The sequence below is a fragment of the Dipteris shenzhenensis genome, chromosome 28 (assembly GCF_047967505.1).
Source record: "Dipteris shenzhenensis isolate YYH24624 ecotype China chromosome 28, Dip_SZ_1.0, whole genome shotgun sequence".
Taxonomy (NCBI): Eukaryota; Viridiplantae; Streptophyta; class Polypodiopsida; order Gleicheniales; family Dipteridaceae; genus Dipteris; species Dipteris shenzhenensis.
The window spans coordinates 12,216,080-12,243,046 of NC_141623.1; the positions used below are offsets into that span (position 1 = coordinate 12,216,080).

Sequence of the window (26,967 nt, forward strand, 5' to 3'; positions counted from 1 at the left end):
AAGGGCTCATTGATCTTACCTCTAATTTAGAGCATCTAAAGCACCTCAAATATGGACTAATTTTAGCCAAAATCGAGGCTTAACCACCACATCTTCGCAACCCGAGTAAAAACACAATTTATTCAACCTCTTTTAGGGCTAAAACAATAAAAAGCAGAACTGTACTTGAGCTGAATACATTTTCCTCAGTCAAAAGCAAGCTGGAGTAGGCAGCTACCGGAGAACAGTGTTTCCCCCTTCTTGCAGCCCCCCCTTCTCTCCACTCTCTCCCTCAACCCCTTCTCTCCACTCTCCCCCCCTTCTAAGTTTTCTCCCCCCCTTCCCTCAGCCCCCCTTCTCTCAGCACTTCTACGGCATAATGGATTGTGCACATTGCAAACATTTTCATGAATGTACATTTCAAGTTTCTATAGATTTTTGTGTGTTTTAAAGGTTTAAAGCTGATCTGGAAAGTTTAGGGCTGCTAAAGCTGGTTTTCTTTTCATATTTTAGTATATTTCCATGTGATTTCATGATGTGTCCTATGACATGGCGTTCCAATTCCCGTTCCACCTTCTCGAAACATTCCTTATCCAGCATCCGACATTCCCAGAACATTCCCGCTCCCTGGTAACTATGAGAGCAGATCCAAACAGTAGAGAAATGTTCCCAAATCAGAAGCAAATTTGCTGCAGTAAATAAAAAACTCCAGAACAGGTCGAATTAGTGCTCTACAGCAGCCAAAAAGACCTCCAAATGTGGTACATCAGTTTTGGACTGAGAACAGGTACAACACTAGAGCAATTACAAACAAGGACAAACTCGTCCCTGGAATAGGAGCAACTGAAGGAAAACTGAAGTGACCAGGTGTAGAACAGTCAACAAGCAACAAAACCAGCTTCCAGGAGAGCTTGAATGCATTTGCTGAGGCAAGCCAGGTCCAAAACGGGAGGAGAAACGTCAAATCAATGAAAAAACTGATTTCTACTCCAAATATGACCGAGGCTTCAGAAATAGCAGCAGCCCTTCAAATTTAGCCTCAAAAAGAGGCACCCAGGGTTGTAGAGGTGATGGCTCACAGAAACCATGAAAAACAGCCCAAAATCAGCTCCAAAATGAGGAGACCAGCACTGAGGCGACTGTAGGAAGGCTCCGAGTAACAAAAAACAGAGCAGCTGATAAAAAACGAGCTAGACAGCAGTAGTTTTCAACGAAAATTGGGTTCTACCATCTTCACAACAAAAATCGTCCCCAAAGTGAGGGCAATGAGGGGGGGGTTGTGGGAGCTGCTCTGATACCAAATGCAAGAGTTTGGAGATGGCGAGAGCTCATAAACATAGTGAAATAAGATTGCAAGGATGAAGTACAAGAGGGCTGTTAATGTGACAAAACCGTAAAACCTTAGGGTGAGTCAAAATTGAATGTACTACTAACTCAATCACTAACCGTGGTTATGGGGGGAAAACTTAGACGGAAAAAGTGTCCATATCCCCCCCCCCCCCCCCCCTCCTTCACTTCCCTCCTAATAAACTAGTTGGCCACTGCCCAAAAATTTACAATATTTCCAACACTTCTATATCTATATTTCTTCAAGTCTACAAGACCGAAAGGCAAGATGATCCAAGGCTATGCAAGGTTTTGATTTTACAATTCACTATAGAAGGCATGCCTCTAGTGTGATAGCGAATAAACTGGCCCAATAGGAGCATGCCCACATGAGCCGAGTGATTCAAGCTCCAAAGGCAAAGAAATTTGAGATCAGAATTCTATTAAGATTGGTTTTTTATTCCGAGAATATCTTCTATTTTGATATTTAGTTTGCAAAAAAATGATTTCATTTCATTAAGCATTCAGTCATCCTATATTATTGATTCGGATAAGGTAGCTTCTAAATAACAAACTATTTTTAACACATCAAAGATGAGTATAGAAACATATTCCCTTCGCAACGTACCATGGATCATGCTATTAAATTACTCCCTCGTAGACAACCAATCTTTCAACAACTATATCACGTTAGCCAGAAAGGGAAAGAAGATTTGTAAGGCACCTTCAGAGTATCTTAAAGGATCATGTTAAGCCAAGCCAGTCTCAATAAGGGGACTGCCATCTTCTCAACACGGCAAAGGATGGTAACTTCTGCATGTGCAATGACTATAAAGGGCTGAAGGAGCTTATTGAAAATAATAAGTATCCCCTTCCTCGAATGAATGATTTAATGGATCCAAAGCATGGTGCAACGTACTTCGATAAAAATAATCTGCCATCAAATCAGAGTTTAACATACGGAAGTTCTCAAAAGCTTTGGGATCAAGTATGGTCATTATGAGTTTTAGTGATATTCATTAGATTTCTAAATGCCGCAGTATATGATGAGCAATTAATTTTGTCCCTACCTTGGAGATTTTGTAATAGTCATCTTGGATGATATGTTAATCTTCCATAGATCATCAAAGACACCAACAATACATGTAAACAAGTCAAAGTATGACTTATAAAGGTTAGACACATTAAGGCACAACACGTTTTGGACACAAGTGTCTCAACTATCTTAAAAATAAGACACTTTAGACACACCTTTTTTTCATTATAAATATTGTGTGCTTACTTGCGTGTGTGCGTGTGTGTGTGCTTGTGTGCGCACGTGGGTGCACATGTGCGTGCACACACATGTGTGTATATTCATAAATGCAGAATGAACTAATTGGAAAGTAAGAATTTCATTTTAAATTAAGTGTGATAGTATCTATGAGGTATAGCCTTCAAAAATACAAAGATTGAAGGTTGACAATATCCATGAGCTGCAAGCATCTCATCTCATTTTAATTAAGTTGACAATATCTATGAGCTACAACCTACAAATATACAAACGTTGAAGGCTCAGATCTTTACACGTTGAAATTCAGGCACTAACATTAAGTGCATGATGAGTAGTGGCCACAGAGCAATTGCAACACTCCTAAGAATAGGATAATGTCCACTCCCTAAAAAAATCCACAAATACACATCAAGGATCAAAGGACCTTGTAAGACTTTCGAAAGGTCATGAGACGCTTAGATAGCATTTATGCTTGCCCAACAAGTCCACAACTTGTAACATAGAGAATGAAGCGATGTGCTACTAGAACCTAACCAACGGTGCTTCCCTACTAATTTTTTTGGTTGATCCCAACCAATTTTGCTTCATAGCTTTACGATTTTTTATTAAAAGATGAGCATTTACACGTCAAAAGGTAGCATCAACGATACGATAAGATTTTATAAGTGGTCTTAGGCCCCATCAAAAACAAAAAAAAATCCACAAGTACACGTCAAGGATCAAAGGACCTTATAAGACTTTCGAAAGGTCATGAGATGCTTGGATAGTATTTATGCTTTCCCAACAAGTCCACAACTTGTAGCATAGAGAATAAAGCGATGTGGTACTAGAACCTAACCAACGGTGCTTCTACTCTAATTTTTTTTGTTGATCCCAACTAGCTGTGCTTCATAGCTTTATGATTTTTGAATAAAAGATGACCATTTACACGTCAAAAGGAAACATCAACGATTGAATAGTGCAACCCTAATCTCAATAGTTTCTACTTATACCATAGAGAATGCACAAGACATACAAGAATGTTGTCTTAAATCTTTCTTCTATGACTTCAAACTTGATATAAGCACCAAGAAATAGCAACTAGACAAAGCCGTGTGCTACTAGAAGCTAACCAAAGGTGCTTTTGTACAACTTACTTGATCATCACAAAACTTCCAACTTTTTCATTTTACTTAACATATTAACATAAGAAAAAGAAAAATGACAACTCGAAATGAAAGGCCGACCTTTATATATATACCTTCATAAGAGTAGAACGTATCCAACCTTATAAATTAAAATTTTCTATAGAACAAAGACACATTAGGATCTTACACAAGATTTGAAGGTTGAAAGTCAAAAAAGATATATCAAGGTCTTAGATAAGATTTGAAATGCAATGCAATCAGTAAATACAGACAACAGCACATCTCTCCCCCTTGATAGTTTCCTAGATGGAAGTATATGTTATACAGCACGATAGTGCCTTAAGATTTCCTAATGACGTCTAAACTGCTACACAACACCAAGAAACAACAACAAAATAAAGCCATATGATGATGATGCCTTGTTTATTTAATGAAACTTCTTAAGTTCTTTTTCTATTCATTATTTTTATCCACCCATCTCTCTTGACAAGGAGCACGCAATGCCACGAGAACCGATGCTTCCATTGTCATGTGCCGGGCCATAATAAGAAAGATTGCCCGCATTACCAGAAGCTTCTAGCAGCAAGAACCACGTCAAGTGGTTCAGCAACAGCTTCAACAACCTCAAGAGTCATCGAGGAGCTTGAAGATCAGCAGCCTACTGGGACAACCATAGTAGTCATCAAGGAGCTTGAAAATCAATAGAACCTCATCAGTTTCCCAATATATTTCAGTTTTATGGACAAGTTGGTGGTCAGAAGGTCCTTATCCTGGCAGATTCAAGCTCTTCAGAGGACATCATTTCCACCACAATAGTCAGTTGCCTCTTACGTCGACGGAAAAGGTACAATTTTGGGGCAGCAGATAGAGAGCAACATGCAGGTTGCTTCAGCCAATCTGAAGATTTCAGGGTGGATACACAATTGGCCACTCGGAGTCGCACCTACACAGGCAATGGACATCATCTTGGGAACATGATGGTGGCACCAATTCGAAGTCCAACCAAATGACCAGCACGAGGGCTTGGATGTCAAGATCCCAAGCCATAGGTCCAAGTCATCTATTTAATTAAGGGTGATCTGCCTGGACCTTTGATACCAGTCATTCAAAGGGTCGAGACCGGTGCCACTATGACACAGTATTCTCACAGGATACTATCTTACAATAGGAAAGAGGGTTACAACAAGACCAAGATGCCTATCTCAAACCAAGTCTTCCTCCGTCCCTATCACCTATATGCACTGAGGACAACAACATGAAGCATCATCCTGGAGCAATAACCCACAGCCCATATCCTTACCAAAAGTTAGCACCAAGATCCAAGAATTCAGTACCTACAGATCAGGATTCATGAGCTGAGTAACAGATTTATGAGCCCGGTATTCAAATTAGGATTTATCAGCCAGGTATACCACTGTCTATCACCTCCATCAAAACGCCGGGAGGCCGCTTTCATATATTGGTTGGAGTTTCAATAGAAGGGGATGCCACGGGCATCCTCAGCCCGTGGCCATGCTAGACTGCCACGCAGGCAGCCACATCAGCAGTTGCCACATGGGACTACCACACAGTCAATCACTAAGGACAAGGTACAAGAAAAATCGACAACAAATGCGCTAGCTCAACAATGCCACGTCAATAGCCAATCGACTGCCACGTGGACAGATCGATGCCATGTCAGCAGCCAATGGACCACCTCAGACCTAGTCGGTGGTGCAAAAACAGGGTCGGTGAACAAGGAGGGAGCCAATTGGTCAACAACACCTTATTGGTCGGTATTTTGGAGCCCAAGTCGAGGCCTATAAAAGCAATCCCTTTAGCCCTCATTCTCCATCGCACCTCAAGCATTCCAGCCTTCAGTGCAACCGTAGCTAGGCCTCCCTGTAGCAGCCCAGCAGGGTAGACTCAGCCTCTTCGGGTATCTAGTGAGGACACCTCCTCTAGTTAGTCTAGTTCTTCCTAATTTTGCAGTGAGGGTTTCAGCCTCTCCATACAATTGTATTTGGGCATTCATCATCCAGTTGTATCTATTCCTCTTCAAAGGGCCACTATATTTTCTCCCTCTGATTCTCTCACATCCACAGCATCACTGTATCGAGTGCATGATCTTGCAGTTTGCAATTAGTGTTGAGCAGGAGGGAGAGTGAGTTGGAATATCTCCCGCTACAATGGAGTGTGTAGGTTTCTCAGACAAGTGGATCAGAGGGGGCTCGGCCTTGTACACAGGAAGCTCCAACCAAATGCTTATCAGTGGCCAGGTTCTCGCTCACTCGCTCAGTTCGACAAGGCTTGCCCTCTTTGAAACATTCAGTGGGATCCAAGGAATTGGCTTTGGCTTGCTGGAGTAGGGCACTCCAGCAAAGTGGAGGAGGTGCCCTTTTTCTCTCGTATGATATATATTGGCCGACGCCTACAAATGGAGACATCAACTTGCACCCCCTCGAGGGAGCGACATTGGGTTGAGTAAAAGGTCCCCAAGGAGGTTCTCTCTTGCTTGTGGTCGCGTCTTCGACCCATCCTAAGACCACATAAAATTTATTATTTCTCTTGGATGGTAGCGCATGGAGGCCAATCCATCACCCAATGGCAGACGCAGATGTGGGTGGACGGCAAATGCCGTTGCTATAATATAGAGTGATTGGGATGATACCCCAATGTCTCTAGGGATGCCCAGCAGCACAGAGGATTTGATCAACAGCTTTGCGGTAGTGGCCTACACCAAGCGGATGCAAAGAGAATTCTCTTGGGGGATGGTCAAGTGCTCACGAAGGGGGGACATGCTTTCTCGATAAATCCCACTACTCCAACCTTTCGCATTCAAGGCCAGCTTGTAGCCAGGATTGAGGCACCAGAGGGGGTTCCCACCAGCTGAGTTCACTCTGTACCTTCAACAGAGGATACCATGTGGGATACCATTTCCAACATTGCTGCCTGAACCTCTGGGTCACTCGTTGTAGCTTGGTGATGGGAGGCCAACAAACCACTCCTACAGCCACTCATTGCCACCTGGCAAGACGACATTTACACCCTGTGTGCCATTTGGGAGCGCAGGACTCCACGTTCTAGAGCAGTTGCCCAAAGGCGGAAGCATTTTTGCAAGGCATGGCCTAGAGGCACCGCGAGAGGAATTCTCCGGTTGTATAGTCTGACACCTTGGTTGTTAGCCCCTGTTCTAGAGATTCTCTAAGCATGTGTTGGGTTCTCAAGAAATAGGCTGGTTTTATCTTAGCGAAAACCAAGTGTTTTTTCCTTTTATTTCCCTTGATCAACAACTATTGGTTTCGCTGATTTGTATGGTGGCTTATTTCAAGCATGAATAGAGGTTCCTTTACAAATTAAAATTTTTACATGAACCTTAGCTTGACATAGAAAAGGCTAGATCTCACCTTCAAACTACAATCTGACCACCTCTAACATTCAAAATTGGATCTCATCTTCATGTAGCCTCGAGTCTCATACTATTACAAATACTTAGTGGCTAACCTGTAAGGCAAAATTAGACTTCACAACACTCACTTAGACCAATGCCCGCACATGACTTTGCAAGATGTACATTAAGCCATGGATTTCATGACGATAGAGAGAGTAGTGGTCATGGGTGAAAGCTAAGATACATCTCAATAATAACAAAGAATAATTTTGTACCTTCATACCCATAAGAGGGGGCATGCATAGTTGCATGTGTCCTTTTAATTGGGTCTGTATAACTAAATATCTCCTACGTTCATGGCTAAGGACTACGAAGCTAGAACAAGCTTTCCATATCAAAGGAATCAAGCATTACATAAATGGGCGCCCATACTACAAGCTAAAGGCTATGATCTCTTGCTCTCAGCTGTAGTAAGAAGTCATGCTTGGAAATTGGGTTTAAGTTTACCTTAAACGCAAATTGAAGGTGCAAGACAAAGATGGCTTACATAAGGGCAATGAAGGTGCAAGACAAAGCTTCCCATTGTATGGAAATCACTAAAGCTTGCCCACATCATTGCTGTCATAAGACCAAAATATATCCAACCTTTTTTCTTAAGTAGATTGGAGAGAGAGAGAGAGAGAGAGAAGGGGGGATAGCCGAGAGAGAGAGAGAGAGAGAGAGAGAGAGAGAGGAGGGGGGGGATAGCCAAGCATAAGTACCATCAAGTTTTCAAAGTTTCTAGGATCCCTTTGGTAAACCCAATACTTGCTAAGCTATAAAGTCCAACCAAATAAAAGAAAAGAAAAGAATACACACATACACACACACACACACACACACATAGAGAGAGAGAGAGAGACCACAAACTCTACACCGAGATGGCATCAAACAAATGCACGACCTTCAATATTACAAAGTTCGTAAATATGGTACTACTTTCTTCGTAAAGTAAAAACACAAATGAATGATGGCCACGACCATCTAGATAGTCAAATATAAGTATGATTTGGACATTGTGATATGAAGTCAATATAGTGAGCTTGGTTGGACCAAATCTCGCTAACCTTTCTAAGGCCCAAGTCAAACATGGTCAATACCTAATCGACTTAGACATACGAACCATGACTCATGTCCATAAGACTTTTAGAAGCCCTTTGTCAAAAAGTAACACTCCAAATGAGTCAAAATTTAACAAAACGAGTCACAATAGCGTAACCTAGCACTATAGGTTAGGTGCTTAAGTTGGTCATTTCATGTCAAGGCTTAAGTTGAATGAGCACACCACAAACGATCGGATCAATCACAAGGCTTGGGTAAGATTTGAGGCCCAACAAGTACAAAAAACCTTACAAATCTGATGTAATTATTTAACATATGATCTAACCAGTTGGCCAAGCTAATATGTAGACTTGTGTGACCCTTGAATGTCCTCCCACACATTGGATAGAGCTCTAGGCACAAGGGCCCACGATTAAAGATTGATCCACATTTATGTTATTGTCAATATGACTACTTCTTTATGGCTTGGAGTAAAAGCAATACCAAGGTACTAAGGATGGACTTGAAATCAGATGTCATGGCAGATTGGTTCACCTAGGGTTCAACTACTCGAACGCCCATGACGTGTTAATACCTCATAGCTTTGCTAAAGACAAGGGATGTCCATAGGAAGAATTTTCCTTTACCAATAGTCATGGATGCCACGACTAAGGATCCCTCAAAGCAGAATCAAAAGATTACTAGCACCCAACAATAATACAAATTTCGTGGCATGATTTAGCGCCAAGGATTCTCAAGTGGTGTATCCGGAGTATAATCTAGAGTCTTACACTAAGGGAGACTATGATGGATGTAATCCTTTAATCAATACAAAATGATAAAGACTAACTTTTGAAGTAAAAGCATAACACAATTATAATAATGATGATGATGATTTTCCATGTCAACCAAGTAGCAAAATCAATTCGATAACATAACTTTTGGCACCTTGTACTATTAAAGAGATAAACTAAAATACCTAGTCATGGATGCCACGACTAAGGATCCCTCAAAGAAGAATCAAAAGATTACTAGCACCCAACAATAATACAAATTTCGTGGCATGATTTAGCCCCAAGGATTCTCAAGTGGTGTATCCGGAGTAATCTAGAGTCTTACACTAAGGGAGACTATGATGGATGTAATCCTTTAATCAATACAAAATGATAAAGAGTAACTTTTAAGTAAAAGCATAACACAATTATAATAATAATGATGATGATTTTCCATGTCAACCAAGTAGCAAAATCAGTTCGATAACATAACTTTTGGCACCTTTTACTATTAAAGATATAAACTAAAATACCTCCTAGATGGCTACGAGAACATGAGAACTTGCATTAATGATGGACAAGGACTTTCTAGCATTGATATATATATATATATATATATATGCCTTTGTAAGACTAGAATAAGTCCAATGATACAAATTTAGATTGATGTTTAATTACTAGCATTCATGTTTAATTCCATAAAGGCCTCCCTCTATTGCCAACTTTTTCAAAAATTATTAGAGTGTCATATGGGCCACCTATACTTGCTAATAAAGCAAAAGAGCGCTTCTCTAGCTAGCCGTTGTGAGCACGACCACCCACGCCAAGAGATTTGCCCTCACCTAACACCCACCATCAAGCATATCAACTTTGGAAGTCACGTCCATCTCAACCCAAAGGCAATCTCCGCAATTATAACAAAGGCTGAAATTCAACAAAAGGGAAGATAGTTAGGGTATCCAACTCATGCAAAGCTATTCACATTACGACGACTCTTTCCGACTAGTCAAAGCAACCAATTCAGTCTAATGAGCCAAATAATTGAAAGATGCCGAATTTCTGCTCTCTTTGATGGAGATATATAGAGAAACGATAGGGTTTGCAGTGGAGCGATCAGAAAATAGACAATACTCAGATATAACTGAAGAACGGAACTCAGAAAACATAGTGCCTGTCGGTAATATGAAAAACTGAATACAAGAACCTCAAGCCGTCGTGTCTGACGGACCGTGGCTGAGGTGAATAAGAAAGATGATTCCATGTAGAGAGACAGTAGAAAAGATAGCAGCAGAGGGAGCGTAACGCAGTCCTCCGTGTAGCTCAATGATGACGAGGATGATGAAGGGCTGGAGCTGCCCTAGGAAATGGCTGAAAACCAGCATGCTCTGAGGAAGGAACCTTCAGGCTATCTGGAATAGCAACATGATGAAGAAAAGGAGCTGATTTGGGGCAGAAGGAGCTAATCTGGAGCAGAGGAGCAGAAGGGGACAAATGTGGAGCAGAAGGAGCTGATCTGAAGCAGAGGAGCAGAAGGGGACAGATCTGGAGTAGGATGGGACAGATCTGGAGCAGAAGGAGCTGATCTGGAGCAGAGGAGCAGAAGGGGACAGATCTGGAGTAGGATGGGACAGATCTGGAGCAGAAGGAGCAGAGCTGAAGTAGAGGAGCAGATCTGAGCAGAGGAGCAGAAGTTGGGACAGATCTTGAGGAGAGGATGGAGCAGCCAGGAGGCAGGAAGGAGAGGCAGAAGAGGAGGCAGCAGAGGAGGCAGAAGTGGAGAGAAGAGGTAAATGGAGCAGGCGGGCCTACAGCAAAAGATGGAGGAGATGAGGAGCAGCTGCAGGTCCTGTCCTGTCAAAGGAAGTGTGGGGGCAGAAGCCTTTTATAGGCCAGACCTAGCTGGTCGGCCAGCTGGTCAGTAGGTCTGCCAGCTGGTCGGCCAGTTGGTCGGTGGGCCTGCCAACTGGTAGGCCAACTGGTCGGCCAGTTCTGGTCGGCCAGACCAGCTGGTCTTTCTGGCCACTTGGTTGGCTGAGATGGCTGGCCTTTTGGCTGGCCTGTGAGCTGCTAGATTGCCCCATAAATTGGGGATTGCTTAATTGCTGAATACCCCCTCTCAATTGCCAATTTGGAGGGGCAAACAGTGTGTGCTTTGAGCTTCGTGTAGGGATGTCGCTGGTGGTGCTGGCTATCCCTGTGAAATGCCCAAAAGGAGAACACAAGAGGAGTGCCCTTGCAAGGGAATTGTTCACTTCCTCAAGTGTCGGAGTTACACGTATGATACCATATAGAAATAAGAACACTGTGAAGCTTGAGAGAATAAGCCACCCCCTCTCACCGCCGAAAGGTGGAGGAAAGAGCAAAGGTAAAGAACAAATTTGTCGTAGCAGTACTGATAATCCAGAGAGGTCGAAGCTGAACAGTGAGCCAGTGTGTGTCCGATCTTGGACCTCGGGAGAGAGGAGTCTATCCCCGCCTCCATGCAGGTAGAAGATTCGAAACAACAGTCATCTAGACACATGTGAACAGAAAGGGTCCCGCCTAGGGAGAACTTGTAGATCCTGGAAGTCGATGCCGATGGAGGTAGAGGTGAAGGATCATGACCCCCTCTTTCGAAGGAATGGGGAGTGTTAAGCCAGAAACCGAAAAAGGAGGGAGGGATGGTAGTAGAAGATGGAGTTCAGAAAGGGAGGGAGGGATGGGAGTAGAAGATGGTGTTCTGAAAGGGAGGAGGGATGGGAGTAGAAGATGGTGTTCTGAAAGGGAGGGAGGGATGGGAGTAGAAGATGGAGTTCTCTCCCTTAGTGCGCAGCGGAATGAAGAGGAAAAAGATATGTTCATAGGAGTGATGCTCCCCGTACCTATGGTCTCCATGAAGAAGCAGAATCTTTAGATCACCAGAGATCTGGGGTCTTTAGATCACCATGGCTCTGATACCATATAGAGAAACGATAGGGTTTGCAGTGGAGCGATCGAGAAATAGACAATACTCAGATATAACTGAAGAACGGAACTCAGAAAACATAGTGCTTGTCGGTAATATGAAAAACTGAATACAAGAACCTCAAGCCATCGTGTCTGACGGACCGTGGCTGAGGTGAATAAGAAAGATGATTCCATGTAGAGAGACAGTAGAAAAGATAGCAGCAGAGGGAGCGTAACGCAGTCCTCTGTGTAGCTCAATGATGACGAGGATGATGAAGGGCTGGAGCTGCCCTAGGAAATGGCTGAAAACCAGCATGCTCTGAGGAAGGAACCTTCAGGCTATCTGGAATAGCAACATGATGAAGAAAAGGAGCTGATCTGGGGCAGAAGGAGCTGATCTGGAGCAGAGGAGCAGAAGGGGACAAATGTGGAGCAGAAGGAGCTGATCTGAAGCAGAGGAGCAGAAGGGGACAGATCTGGAGTAGGATGGGACAGATCTGGAGCAGAAGGAGCTGATCTGGAGCAGAGGAGCAGAAGGGGACAGATCTGGAGTAGGATGGGACAGATCTGGAGCAGAAGGAGCAGAGCTGAAGTAGAGGAGCAGATCTGAGCAGAGGAGCAGAAGTTAGATCCGGTCGCCTTTTATTTTCACAGGGACAGATCTTGAGGAGAGGATGGAGCAGCCAGGAGGCAGGAAGGAGAGGCAGAAGAGGAGGCAGCAGAGGAGGCAGAAGTGGAGAGAAGAGGTAAATGGAGCAGGCGGGCCTGCAGCAAAAGATGGAGGAGATGAGGAGCAGCTGCAGGTCCTGTCCTGTCAAAGGAAGTGTGGGGGCAGAAGCCTTTTATAGGCCAGACCTAGCTGGTCGGCCAGCTGGTCGGTAGGTCTGCCAGCTGGTCGGCCAGTTGGTCGGTGGGCCTGCCAGCTGGTAGGCCAACTGGTCGGCCAGTTCTGGTCGGCCAGACCAGCTGGTCTTTCTGGCCACTTGGTTGGCTGAGATGGCTGGCCGTTTGGCTGGCCTGTGAGCTGCTAGATTGCCCCATAAATTGGGGATTGCTTAATTGCTGAATAAGATAGCACAGCTGATTTGGTCAATCAACATCCAACAACCAAGGGCGACTTGTCACCTAGTTGCATGCCGCGTCTGGCCACACCAAAGGAATGTTGTGAAATGCCATGTAGGCAGTAAGGTGAGAAGTCAAACATACACGAGGAGGGACTGCAACCTATAAAAGGACCCTTCATCACAGTTGTGTATAAGACAAGAGGAGAAATAAGTGACTAGTCGAAAGTCAATAGTACTTAGGAGGCTAGGTGGTTAGCGAAGGTGTGACGTTGGTGCCTACAGCAGTAGTAGACACATCTATTAAATATCATCAAGGCGACTTAGAGAAGATGAGAGATCTATGCAAATGGTCAAGAAAAACATGTAACCTATTAACACAACAAGTATTTGGAATAATTGAAACTCCCTTATCAATCTTCTTCCTGATCTTACACTCTTGCCCCTACCGTCTATTACCAAGGAGCCAACAATTCAAATGGCCTAGAACTCGAAACAAACATGAGTGCAAAAGTGCACGTGGGCATTGCCTCCTAGTACAGTGGTAAAGCAAGCGCTTTTGGATGCAAGTGAAAAAGCAAACTATGATTTAAAGGGATTTAATTGATAACACACACCCTTTTGGTAGCTACTTGAAAGGACTCTTACACGCCATACTTTTCCATAGTACAAAACGCCCTTTACAGCTGAATGTTAATGAACTCTGCAAGTCAAAGAGCCTTACATTGCATCCTGTGTGGAGGCGAACATTCTCTCATTGAATGTGATGGTAGGAAAGTATGCTATAACCAAAGGATTTACACCAGCGGTATTGCGCTCGACCTGTTGAAAGTGGAGAGTGAGCAGAAAAAGTTGAGTCCAACTTACACCTGAAATGCTGTCATACGTCAAACTACGTGTGTGTAGAGCGAATGCAATGTATGCTAACCAAATAAAAACAATTCAACCAGACGGAAAGCCAAATGCACCACCCTTCGATTAATTGCGGCCCTTGGGAGCAAAACAGCACGAGCTCGAGGCGCAGAGGAAGCGAAAGGATGAACATGGAACAAGCAAGATACTCAGAATGAGATTAATGACACAGCAATAGCCATCATGTTTGGTTTGTGTTTTCTGCTTCCGCATTCGCTGTCTATTCAGCGAGAAGGAGATCCGGTCCTCTTGCGAAAATTATGAGAGAAGATCTGGAGTGTGTCGCGGCTGGTTCAAGCTCTAAGATGAAGGTGAAGCTCCTCCGTCGTCTCCTTCTCTGCTGCTGCTACTGCACTTCTCCGTCCGCCCGAAGCCTCCAGAGTTCGCCCTAAAAATCACAAAGGCCGTGCCCTCGGTGCCCTGCGTCTCTCCAAGAAAGAAGAGTAAGAGTTTTGGATTGCTAAATATTGGAAGCTCACTTTTGGTAACTTAGGTTGGTGAAGTTTTCCAGGATTAGGGTTGGGTATGTTAGGAGCAATGGAAGGAGGAGTACAAAACATACTACAAGCAATGTTAGGAGCACTCGAAGGAGGAGTGGTGGATCCACTGACCCTCGTCCATTTTGACTGCCAACCTTAGTGACTATGCTAGACCTGATACCCCAGAAGCAAAAGAGGCACCTTCGAAGACATTTCGGATCTCGTAGGTCCTCTACTTTTGAATAGTGGCTCCATATGTACGTAACTCCGTGAAGGAATCAACATCCATAACTCTTGGTCAACACAGAACCAGACCAGGCGCCAGGCAACCAGGCACCCCTGGTTAGCCTAACAAGCAGCCAAGCACCAAGCAATGGATCTCCGAGCGGTAAGGGCAGGCAGCAGGAGAGTGGCCAGTCTAGGAAGGTTCCCGAGTAGAAATTTAGCAGGTTGGTTGCTAGATTCGCCTTGTAGAAGAGAACCAGTCTATAAGAGTCATGATGTAAGTGTCTTGTGTGAGAAGCGAGTCTGAGTGAGTCTTGAGTCCTATTGTGAGTGACTGAGTCGTCTACCTCGAGTCGAGGCAATCATATGTGCAGCCTAGAGCTATTTGTACTAGCCAAGGCCTTTTGGATTAATACAAGTGCTTTGTAATTTAGTTGTTCAATAGCATAATTCTATTTACTCATTTCACCCGTCTCCATATGATATTCCCTCACACGACACAAACCTTGTTAGTACACAACGTTGTTCTGCGAGACGAGTCTCACTGGTGAGGAACGTCTGTAACTAGTCACCGAGGAGTGCACGAGAGGGCATCTTCTAACCAAGCAGCACTGATCACCAGGTAACCTGAGGGGTGAGTGGAACTAGACATCAACATTTGGCAATCCTACTTGTTGACAGTTCTTTATGCTTTGTTGTATTTTGCAGAAACATTATGTGGCTCTTTGAATCGAATTCAGAGTAGCAGTCTGAGTATGATATTCTATTTCATTTGGGCTCTCTACAAACTTCGTAAAGTTGAACAGGGGGTTTACAAACAGGGGTAGATCCAGGAATTAGATCTATTTTATGATCTACTTCTCTCTCAGGAGGTAAACCATTAGGTAAATCAGACAGAAAAACATCTTTAAATTCAAACATTAAATCATTGAAAGAAGATTTATACTTTTTAACATTATCAAAAACAACATTACTTCTTTCCGATGTAGAAGACATAAAATCACCAATAAAAGTAAGTTCACAAAAATATTCCTCGCATTCTTCTTGGTGGAGTAGTCATTCCAATTCCATCGAACAAATAAGAGGAGAGTTAGGCACATCATGTTCTCCTTGAATCTGGAAGACTCTACCCTCTTTTTCAAACATAATGGAGTTATTAAGATAACTCCTCTGTAAGCTATGCCCAAGACTATACAGCCATTCTCGACCAAGCACTACATCTGTTCAGTCGAGATGCATGATTTGGAAATCCAAGGCATTCTGATAGCCTTGAATATCCACTTGTACACCATATATCATGGTGTCCCAAACTTTTTTATCATTGCCCTTCGCCAAAGAGACCACATCACTCTCACTCTTTGCCCATCACTCTTACTCTTTGCCCCTTAATTTTTCCATGCATTCTCATTAAATCATGAGGACCAAAGGTGGGCTGCCACATTGCCAATGATAGACAGCACATGTGGGTGCTATCCTCATGATAAACCTCTACCTCAGTGTACTTTTCAATACCATTAAGCAGGAACACTTGCACCACATGTACTTGTCTTTGTGGAGATCTATTTGGGGCTTTAGCTCCTTTTGGTTTATTTTTAGGGCAGTTCCAAGCAGCATGGTCTTTGCCCAAACATTTGAAGCAAAGATTTTCTTGTATGGGCCTTTCATAATCCTCTTTCTTCAAGAGAGGATAATTTTGTGTTTGAGGTTTCTTAGGTGGTGCCTGAGGAACCTCCTTCTTAAAGTGCCCCTTCCTTTTCAAATTGGGAAATTTATTGAACTTTGGAACAAAACCTGTTTGCTCTAAAGTTCCAACTCTGAATTTCCCCATCGTATCATCGTATATTTGGGCATACTTAATGGCTTCCTCAAAGTTTTTTGGAGAATTTCTTTTCACCTCAACCTTATAAGTGTCTTTGAGACCTCTCACGAAACCTTTAATCTTTTGGAATTCATCAATTCCCTTCAGCTTAAGGACTGCCTCCCTATAGTTCGCTATGTACTGGACTAGATTATTTTTACCCATATTGCAATTATCCCAAGCCTCCCACGCTCTTTCTAATTCATTTTCCAATAAAAACTCTTTTAGGATTGTTCAAACTCAGTCCAATATCTAGGAATTCTATCACTCTCCCTGAGGCTCATTTACCATTTATAGGCTTTATTTCCAAGGGAAACACTTGCTTCCACGACTTGATTTTCAAGAGGAGCATTCCTAAGTCGATGGAAGTCTTGCCACTTTTGCAAGAACGTATTATCCACATCTTTATTATGCTCCTTTTCTTCCCCATTGAAAATTAGTGGTTTTAAGTCCTTAAGAATGTTCGAGGTTTCTCTAAGTCGAGAGGTAGACCTCTCCACTTGATTAGGAGGAATCGGTGATTTTTCAGTAATATATACCGATTTGGCTATCTTAGTTATAGCTTCAGCTAGGGTTTTTAGTGTTTCACTATTAACCCCTAACTGTGTTTCTATATTTTGTGTTCGAGTTTCAAGTTTAGTAAATTCCGTATATGGGCTTTAGGCTTTAGAGAGGGGTATAAATGCTCTGATGAGGTGGCTTTTTCCAAAGATTTCTCAACCTTTGGATGACATGGTTACTGTTGCAATTTCCTTTCTTGCTCTCTGTGCAATGACGATGTAAACGCTCGCGGCTTCTTTTTCTTCTTCGATGTTCGTAAATTTGTAAGGCTCTGTAGTCTCTAACTCTCTCAAAGCCTATCTAATCCAAGTTGCAGCTCATATGGAACCATGGGTAGTGGCGGTAGCAGTATTGGGAGGAGGCATAGAAGCTGAGCTGAAACAGGCATAAAGGGAGAAGAAAAACAATACAAACTAGGAAGGGAAGAGCATTGCATAGGAAGAGAGCTGGTAGTGATAGAATAGTACCCATGAAATACGGACCCCATTGAATGGTTTACTGGGACTTGCCGAAGCTTTGGATTCCTTAAATCTTAAAGAGAAACAAAGGAAGCTTGTAAGCGCCAGAGGGAGCTTGTGAGTGCCATCCTCTCTTCTGGGATCATAATCGCTGATGTTTTGAGTAACATCCTTGATCTTTCTAGCATGGAGTTCGGCAAGAATTGCACTGCATGATCGGGTTTATTCCTTATTAGAGTTGTGATAATTTGTCACATATGGATGTACAACAATACGATAGTCTTTATGGGTGTGAGTGTGAATGTGATAGTGATGGATCTCACAAGAACCATATAGTATTTTAGCACTACACACACTCAGTTTTGAGCGTTGGCCTCAGCTCTTGAGTAGCCCATGTTCTCCTAATAAGGAGACTTGTATGGATTAGCTTTCAAACAAGTATACATATATGGTTTGAGTTGATTGTAACTAGAGTTGTTAAGTAGCATTTTGAATGGCAACTACTAAGTTTAGAAATAATTTTTAATTTTTACACAAGATTCTCTTGTGACATATCTATTTCAATGTGGTTGCATTTACAAGCATTTCTAGAAAGCTATTAAGTGCCAATGGGTATGCGGAAATATGTTAATGCTCTTGTAATCAATTTAATTAATGCTCCTTAAGTGCTTGTGGAATTAGGCCCTTATATATATCATCAAACTATTCCAAAATATTTATTTTATGATGTACACATGAAATACATGCAAACACAATATTTGTCATACATTACATGCATGGTAGTTCTTTGAAGGAAACACCTAATATAGTTTTAACATATTTTGGAGATTCTTTTGACACATTAATAGACTCTCTTGATGTATAGCATAGAGAGTTTCCCTAAATTTCTAGTTGAAGGAAATCTATATTCAAAATTTAACAACGCATTTCAAAGATTGAGCACATGAAAATAGCGTTATAGTATTTAATTTGGACATCATGTTTCCACAATTTCTTCATTTCCTTGCCGAGTCCCTTGTATATGTTGCTTTCATTAGTTGCACAAGAAAATTTTGAAGGTGGGAAAGGGTCAATCACACTTTGTAAATTTCAAGAAAAGGTCAGCCAATTAGCATGGAACTTCTTAGGGCATAAATCTATTGAATATTGATTGCCTTTTTTCTTTTTCTTGCAAAATGAAAAGTGATGTACCCAATAAAAAATTCATTTAAAAATGCGCATTCGTGACTTTTACAATGCTCCCCACAGCCACTTTCATGGATGGTGTTTGGTTGTTGTTTGGTGTCACCTTTTGATGCTTGCAATTAGAGAGGGGTTGGATGAACTACCCCAGTGTGGGTTACATAAAAAGGAAGTAATTCTCAGGCATGATGCTTGTTGGTATACAAGTGCTCCCCATAAACACTTTCACAGATGGTGTTTGGGTGCTATCTAGTGCCTTTTGATGCTTGCAATTAGAGAGGGGTTGGATGCACTACCCCGGTGTCGGTTACAAAAAAAGGAAGTAATTCGTAGGAATGGTGCTTACTAGTATACGAGTGGTTCCCGATAGAGCCTGACCTTGGAACGTATACCCAGCTCCATATACCAGAGATGTAGACTAGTGGTGTGGTAGAATGCATGGACATTAGCATCTATAACGTCCTGTTTGGCATCATGTAGATCATGTATTGCTGAACTAAACCATAACCTAGCTTCGTGTACAAGAGATGCTTGACTAGTGGTGCGGTAGTATGCATGGACACTAGCCTCTATAACATCTCGTTCAACATGCTATAGATCATGTATTGCCAAACTAAACCATAATCCTTCTTGCATCGTGATGAGTTCCGATTCCGTCACTGATTAAAGGCAATTGATAGACATAGCAGTGTGTATAATCCTATTACAGGTTTATTTTTGGTTGATAGATGTATGCTTAGTATGGGTTGGTGATTGGTGGTAGAGGAAGCAGTCAACCCATTCCTTAACAATTAACAATGGTCGAGGGAGCCAGTAGCATTCGTGAGACTTTCAACTTGACAAACCATGATTTTTCCATAAACTTTGTTTACTAGCACGTTTGTGGTTGAATGTACGATCCTTGTGTTGAGGATCCTTATAAAGATCCCCTATGTCTCCACTTGTCCAAGAAGACACTACACAAATGAGCGTATTTTACGACAAGCAGCCCAAACATGGTTTTTGTTTTCAGGGAATGGTTTTAGGAAACATTCTATGTCTTGACTCCAGATGACCATGCTCATTGAAAAAATCGAATGTTTTCTTAATCTATGAGCATATTGCTTTGTTCACAGACTACCGCCGCAAGGAGGAGTTGGCTTGGGTTTGCTTGACCAACTCCTATGCTGAGGCATTGATTGATGGAGCAAGGGCCCCTCACACCCTTAAAAGTTTGCAGGGCTCTTCATGGACTCGTGGTCTGAGGGGTAACTTACAATAGAACCTTCGGGTGCTTTTTGTTAGGAAAAGTTTTGGGGTTCTAATAAAAAATGAGGACCTCTACTTTAGAAAGCAGGACTTGTCATGATATCGATTTTTATACTGATGCACTTTGAAAATTCCTTTGTCTTATTGCTTTACTTACAGTAGGGTGGTTATTATGATATACAATTATGCTTAGTATTAGCAGGAAATGGATATCCCCTAGAGACTCTAATATCTACTATGGAGAAGGACTACGAGACTCTTATATCTACTATGGGCCCTCTGGTATGCAAACTGGCAAAATAATTCTTGTGAGTTAGGTGGTATGAGTATCTGATGGCGGTTTGTTATGAGGACCTTAATCTAGCTTATTGATTTTACTTATGAATACAATACTCACAGTTGCTTGTGTATTAATTGGAACAGTTTTGGAAGGTACAAACATGAAAATGATACCTTTCATGAGAAGGATCTCTTAGTATTGTATTGGGTAGATTATATTTCTGCTCTGTTAAACACAGGTTTGTATATAAAAATTAGAGTGTCGATTGCCGAAAGGATCTCTAATATTTTATGTTTCATGTAGATTACCGAAAAATTAGAGTGTAGATTACCGAAAGGATCTGTAATATTTTATGTTTCATGTAATTGTTGGACATTCTGAGTTAAAAACTAGAATCTTTTAGTTTATCTAACTACACCAAGAGCTCTTAGGATTGTTTTAAGAGTAACCTTGTGTGGTTGGACATGGATGACAACTATGCAGGGGTGTTGAAGCCCTACCATCCTAATTGGAAGCTAACTATGGTTGCTTGTTTTAGATGGTGGCAAGTGAGTCCCTGCACTTTTTCACAAGGTTCTCTTAAAACGTTGGTGGTAGCTCTGCTGGCATGAATGGGACAAGACCTTCATGAATATACCATGACCAGGAACGTTTTCAACATGGATGGAGTAGTCTACCCTAATAGAGTAGCCCTTAGTAGAGTTTTTGGTGTTGTAATTTTTGGGATAGGATTGGAAAACTATTATAGGTTGACTAGAGGGTTCTTAGAAGAACATATTTTAGCAATAGTAGCTCAATGTACTTATGGATCCCATTATGTGTGACCTTTTTACATATATGTTATTGGATATGGACATGGATATGGCTGCGCATTTTGGACCACTTCTTGTAATCATTGAATAAGAAATAGCCTAAATAAATAAAAGAAAATGGGGACCTTATGGATTGAAGATTGTTTCTACAAGTTAGAGACTAGCTACTTATTTGGAATGAAAATTGAAAGGGGTGCCCTTTGGGAATGTTTGACTTTGTCCTTGGAATAGTCCTTTTCCTTGCACAAAATGTTAAAAGGTGATAATTAAAAATGGGGGGTCCTACATAAAAGTGAAATGGGTTTGGTACTTTGACAGCGGTATGTTATGCCAATGAGTAGCATGGTAAATTGACATAGAGACTGTTAAGTGTGGGGAATGTAGATATGGATAGGACACACACACACACATACTATTCTCATATCCTTGCATTTTACCTTTCTCTCCTTTGTAACATCCTTTGACAACCCCTTTTAAAACTACCTCTCCCCCTACCCTTTCCTCCCCCCCCCTTGTTTTTCGTATCTCTCTCTCTCTCTACATCCATCTCTCTCTACCCTCTCCTGCCCCACCCCTCCTCCATCTAATCCCCCCTTTGTCCCTATGTTCCTTTAATGTCTTCCTAAGATCTCCCTATTTCTTGCCTAATTTTTCCTATTTTCTCCAAAGTTTATTCTCCTTTTTTCCTTTTTCCTAATTTCCCCTAATCTTCCTTGTTTTCCTAACCTCCTAAAATTTCATATCTTTCCCTATTACTCCTAATTTTTTCTAAATTTCTTTCTTGATTTTTTTTCATTTTCGCTAAATTTTCCAAAAAAAACTTTTTCTCTCTCGTTATTTTCTTCTCTCCCTAAATTGTCCTTGTTCTCCCTATTTGTCTCCTCTCCCTAATTTTCTCTACCCCCCCCCCCTTACCCCTCTCTTTTCCATTTTTTCTTCCTTAATTTCTCATATTAACCCTTTTCCCCCCTATTTCCCCAAAAATTTCCCTCTCTTTCTCACTATTACTACTTTTTTCTTAAATACACAACTTATTCACTATATAAAACTAACTATACCATTTCCACCTAACCTAACCAACAACCCCCCTGACCCCGACTGTCCCGGTCCCGGACTATCTAATCCTTGGACCTCGGCTGTCCAATTTCTCCTCGGGATGGTTGCTTCATCTCTCTACTTAAACCCTCGCTCACCTTACGTACTCCCTCACATACCTCTCAATCCCTCTTATCCTCCTTGATGTTCATACTACTCGTGCCCATGTTGTTCTTACTGTTCGTACCCGCACCATAGTTTGCTTCTTCTTGATTCTCCAGCCTTGCTGTTCATGCACCCCCTGCTTTTCGTACCCGCCCTGCTGATTGAAGATAGTGATCCAGTTACTCATACTTAAGCATTATTCACAAGACGGAATCAAAAACGTAGGCAAGCCTCCAATTGAATGCTAGGAGACAAAGATGCTTCCGAAACTTTTTATCGCATCAATGGCTCCCTCCCACCCTCTCGGTCTTCTAGCCTAATCTCTAGGTCTTGTTGCACCCTCAATCCTAAGCACTCTTGAGTCCTCAGTGCACTTCTTTATGCGCCTCTAGGTTCTGTTTCGAGCTTTGAGCCTCATCCCCTCTCAACCTTTTTACCGAAATAGACTCTTAGGCCTTTTCTCTCCTTTAATTCTTTTCTCTCCCCCCCACCCCCCGCCCCCCCTACATATTCATATTCTCCCTTATTCCTCCCTCTCTCTCTATATATCCCCCTTTTTCTCCTATTTATTTAAATTCATCTTTCTTAATCTTATTGTAATTTAATCACTCACATATACTTCTTTTTTCTCATTACTCTAGTTGTTGTAAAGATTATTTTTCTTTTCGTTATATTAGTCTCTCCTTTATTTTAATTGATAAGATTAATCCCTTATTATTATTTTTCATTACTCCACATGTCAAAAAAAATATTTTCGTTATGATTAATCTCTCTTTTTGTTTCATTGATAAAATTAATTCTTCTACCCCTTATCCTTTTGAAGACTTCCCCCCCCCCACCGCTCTTCTATTTCCAAGTTTGTCCATCATTGTTACCCTCTCTTCGACCTTACACTCATAGCATCCAGCTTAATAAGTTTATGGTTTAGTTATTATTTTTATTGTGACCCCAATAACAAGGGAGGGGTGTTTATGACACCTGTCTTCCCAACTAAGTTTGAAGTTGGTTCTTACCTGTTTTTCTTGTTGGATGGTGGTAGGTAGGCAGACTCCCCTCTTCAATAAAAGTGATGCTGCCATCAACTTATCAAAGCTCTACTACGCACATTTCCTTTTTTTTAAAACAATTGTTCATCCTTTAATTGATGATACTTCATTTTTTACGCATGTTTATTGCAAACATTTCTCTTTCCTACTCCAAATTTGTCTACTCTTCACTATGGAAAGGGGTGTTGTTAATGTCTACTACACACACATGCTTTCCCTTGCAACTTTGGTTGGTTGCACATAGGACCTTTAAGTCATCAAGGCCATTATTTGGCTTTTTGACTCTTGATCTAACTTGGTTTTCCTCTTTTCTTCTAATCCTTTTCTTGTCCTTGCAGAAATATTCATGGGACATCACAATCCAATCCATATCTCTCAACAACCCACTCCGACTCTCACTCCCACCTCCCAAACATTACATTTAAGTCATCATGGCCTTCACCTTTTTTACTCCTTTCATTGCTTTTATGAGCAACATTATTTTTCTACTTACCTTTTAAATCTTCACCTTTTTAAGGACTCTTCAAACCCAAACAATTGTTAGAATTGCCTATTTCCTCTCCTTACTTGTTATTACTACTACTAAGACCTCAACTTATTCTATTTGCTTCCACACAACTATGTTCTGACCTACCTTACTCCAACGCATATTTCCCATCCCTTAAGTTTTTCACTTCTCAACACTTCTTAACCTCCTCGGGTAGACAGTAGGTCATCACACTAGGTGATGACCTACTGTCTCACCTAGTGTGTTGTATCCTACTGGGGCAAAGGTAGGTACACACACACATGCACGCACGCACGCACACACACGCATACACATAATATTCTCATTTTATCTTTTATCCTTGCATTTTACCTTTCTCTCCTTTATAACATCCTTTGACAACCCCTTTTAAAAATACCTCTCCCCCTACCCTTTCCCCCCCCCCCCCCTTGTTTTTCCTATCTCTCTCTACATCCATCTCTCTCTACCCTCTCCCCCCCCTCTCGCCCCGCCCCTCCTCCATCTAATCCCCCCTTTGTCCCTATTTTCCTTTAATTTCTTCCTAAGACCTCCCTATTTCTTGCCTAATTTTTTCCTATTTTTCTCCAAACTTTATCCTCCTTTTTTCCTTTTTCCTAATTTCCCCTAATCTTCCTTGTTTTCCTAACCTCCTAAAATTTCCTATTTTTCCCTATTACTCCTAATATTTTCAAAATTTCTTTCTTGATTTTTTTTCATTTTCCCTAAATTTTCCCAAAAAAACCTTTTTTTCTCTCATTATTTTCTTCTCTCCCTAAATTGTCCTTTTTCTCCCTATTTTTCTCCTCTCCCTAATTCTCCCTAATTTTCTCTACCCGTCTTACCCCCTCTTTTCGATTTTTTCTTCCTTAATTTCTCATATTAACCCTTTTTCCCCCTATTTCCCCAAAAATTTCCCTCTCTGTGTCACTATTACTAATTTTTTCTTAAATACACAACTTAATCACGATATAAAACTAACTCTACCATTTCCACCTAACCTAACCAACAACCCCCCCGACCCCGACTATCTCGATCCCCGATTGTCTAAGCCTCGGACCTTGGCTATCCACCTTCTCCTCGGGATGGTTGCTTCATCTCTCTACTTAAACCCCCGCTTGCCTTACGTACTCCCTCACATACCTCTCAATCACTCTTATCCTCCTTGATGTTCATACTGTTCATGCCAATGTTGTTCTTACTATTCATACCCATGCCATAGTTTACTTCTTCTCAATTCTCCAGCCTTGCTTTTCATGCACCCCCTACTGTTCGTACCCACCCTGCTGATTGAAGACAGTGATCGAGTTACTCGTACTTAAGCATTATTCACAGGACAGAATCAAAAAGGTAGGCAAGCCTCCAATTGAATGCCAAGAGACAAAGATGCTTCTGGAACTTTTCATTGCGTTACTGGCTCCCTCCACCCTCCCGGTCCTGGCCTAGCCTCTAGGTCTTGTTGCACCCTCAGTCCTGAGCACTCCTGAGTCCTTAGTGCACTTCTTTATGTGCCTCTGCGTTCCGTTTCGGGCTTTAAGCCTCGTCCCCTCTCGACCTTTTTACCAAAATAGACTCTTAGGCCTTTTTTTTCCTGTAATTCTTTTCTCCCCCCCCCCCTACATATTCATATTCTCCCTTATTCCTCCCTCTCTCTCTATATATCCCCCTTTTTCTCCTATTTATTTAAATTCATCTTTCCTAATCTTATTGTAATTTAATCACTCACATATACTTTTTTCTCATTACTCTAGTTGTCATAAATGTTATTTTTCTTGCCGTTATATTAGTCTCTCCTTTATTTTAATTGATAAGATTAATACCTCATTATTATTTTTCATTACTCTATATGTCAAAAAAAATATCTTTGTTATGATTAATCTCTCTTTTAGTTTCATTGATAAAATTAATTATTCCACCCCTTATCCTTTTGAAGACTTCCCCCCCCCCCCCTGCTCCTCTATTTCCAAGTTTGTCCATCATTGCTACCCTCTTCTTCAACCTTACACTCATAGGGTTACATCCAGCTTGATAAGTTTATGGTTTAGTTATTATTTTTATTGTGACCCCGATAACAAGGGAGGGGTGTTTATGACACCTGTCTTCCCAACTAAGTCTAAAGTTGGTTCTTACCATGTTTTTCTTGTTGGATGGTGGTAGGTAGGCAGACTCCCCTCTTCAATAAAAGTGATGCTGCCATCAACTTATCAAAGCTCTATTGTGCACATTTTCTTTTTTTTTTAACAATTGTTCATCCTTTAATTGATGCTACTTCATTTTTTATGGATGTTTATTGCAAAGTTTATCTGTTAAAAATTTCTCTTTCCTACTCCAAATTTGTCTACTCTTCACTATGGAAAGGGGTGTTGTTAATGTCTACTACACACACATACACACACAATTTTCTCAGTAAAAAGTTCAAAATCCTTATGCCCCCCTCTTTTTCACAGACACACACTCTCTCTCTCTCTCTCTTGCTCTCTCTCTACTCTCTCTCCCTTTCTCTCTACTCTCTCTCTCTCTTTCTATATACTCTCTCTCTCTCTCTCCCTTTTCTCTCTCTCTCTCTCCCTCCCTCCCTCCCTCCCTCTCTTCCCTTTCCAGTTTCTTTAACATACTCACACTTATATGCCACATTAAATTTCTACTCCCTCGTAGGATTTACTCAAATTTCCCCTAACCGTACATCTGCTTTGCTTGTAGACCTAATTTCTTTTGTTTTGGATTAAATTTCCCTTTTGTCTCTTTAAAATTGGAATATCTAATTATATTGGCTCTTTTTTAAGGGTTTTTCCTCTTATAAATTTTTAGTTATTAATTTATAATGTAACGTTCTTGACTATGGTAAGGAAAACCTTGAGAAGCTTGGGACTTAATACCGGGCTCTTATTTAACTCTTCTCTTAAAGAAGAGCATCTTGCTCGCCCATGATAAATGGGGGGTACAACTATGTTTGGGGTTGTCTTTGGCGGTGATGGGTTGTCTCGTACCTTGCTCATCTCTTGCTTTTAGTCTTGGTAGGACCTTAGACATGCCACATGCTCTTTACTCTTACTTCGTGCTACACACCGCTATCCTTTTCCTGCTTCGCTTGAGTTGGGAGTCGTTTCCTTGGATGTGGCTCAAGGCTTTCACTCTCTCCTCATTCCTTCACTCCTCTTTCCTTCATATGTGTATGATGGTAGCATTGCTACTCTATCTCAATACTTGCCTTGATTGTGTAGAGCCTCCTCCCCCTTGCTCTTGACTGCCCTTATCGGTTCTCTCCTTACGTGAAAGTTCATCATGCA

The 26,967-nt window shown here is 41.6% G+C and overlaps 1 long non-coding RNA gene across 1 annotated transcript; it reads right to left on the bottom strand.

Moving 5' to 3' along the window:
• Positions 1-2,035: 2,035 nt before the first annotated feature.
• On the bottom strand, positions 2,036-14,309 carry LOC147883177 (uncharacterized). The gene is made up of 3 exons (XR_015543819.1): positions 13,883-14,309; positions 13,639-13,783; positions 2,036-2,239 (listed from the first exon to the last, which is right to left on the bottom strand). It is a non-coding gene; the product is annotated as an uncharacterized LOC147883177 (long non-coding RNA).
• Between the last annotated feature and the right edge of the window lie 12,658 nt (positions 14,310-26,967).